Source organism: Epinephelus moara, chromosome 7 (assembly GCF_006386435.1).
Source record: "Epinephelus moara isolate mb chromosome 7, YSFRI_EMoa_1.0, whole genome shotgun sequence".
NCBI classification, from domain to species: Eukaryota; Metazoa; Chordata; class Actinopteri; order Perciformes; family Serranidae; genus Epinephelus; species Epinephelus moara.
In genome coordinates this window covers 41533860-41535206 of record NC_065512.1, presented here as the reverse complement: position 1 = coordinate 41535206, position 1347 = coordinate 41533860, and positions in this window count along the sequence as shown.

The window sequence follows — 1347 nt, the reverse complement described above, 5'->3', positions numbered from 1 at the left end:
TGTTAGGAACCTCTCGTGTTATCTTACTCATCGCACCTAACAGATCCCTCCTAACTCCTAACGCTAACTCCTTACTGGCAGGAATAAGAGACATGAGACGGCCTTAAAGATGGCGGACCTCGAACGACTTCCGGTTCAAGTAAGGAGTTAGGAGTTAGCAGTATAAAATTAAGAGACTTGGGATGGACCCCAAGATGGTCCACTGCGAGTCAGTTTCCTGTATCAGTGTCACGTGGGGTTCGCGACCACCATGCCCCTTTAGGAGACTAACAGCAGGTCCTGAGTCCATAGACTTCAGTGGGAGAAATGAACATGATTACAGATTATCACCAATTCTTTCGCCCCATAGTCACGGAAGCAAATATTGGACCCATTTATCACAAGCCACATATCTTCAGAACATTCACACCAAAATGGCAAATTTCAGACGGACAAATCAGGAGAAAATTTACTTTGTTCAAGACCTGTCTCTGTCTCAACAACACACTCTCGTGAGATCTGGAAACAGATATCTCCTCTCTGGTGCTGAAATCAGTGCAGTTTCACCAATGGGAGTATATTGTAGGTGGGCCATCTTGTAGTAATCCAGTATCTTTGGTAAAGCTGCAGTACCGGAGGCTGCAGTTTCAGGACCGCAGTTTCAGGACCCTTCAGTTTTCGTCACAGCGCCACCCACGGTTAGTAGGACTAGAGAGGATGAGATGAGAAAAAGTGAGTATCTACGGTTAGAAGGAGTAACGTTAAAGAGGACAATTATTGTGACATAAAGATTCCTTGTCCAACTTTGTATCATGACAGTCTCTAGATTGTATTTGCCAACTCTTGGCGGAATTGGGCGTGGACTATATCATGTGATTCAGAACAATTCCCTGAACATGTGGGTATAAAACCTTTGAATGTGCGATGTACGCTTTGGAAGATACAGGCAAAAACGCGTTTACATTGTGTAAACCTGGGCACCTGCGGGATGAGGGTCACGTCCTGGGGTATGCTGCAGATAAAGTTTTTTGTATGGAACAATAAATAAATAAAAATTGTAATGATTACAATAAAAAGTACCTTTTATTCTTCAACCTTGTGGTCCTTTTCAATTATGGCCTTCGTTATTCAATTCAATTTCAATTCAATTTTATTTATAAAGCCCAATATCACAAGGGCTTTACAGCATACGACATCCCTCTGTCCTTATGACCCTCACAGCGGATAAGGAAAAACTCCCCAAAAAAACCCCTTTAACGGGGAAAAAAACGGTAGAAACCTCAGGAAGAGCAACTGAGGAGGGATCCCTCTTCCAGGACGGACAGATGTGCAATAGATGTTGTACAGAACAGATCAGCATAATAAATT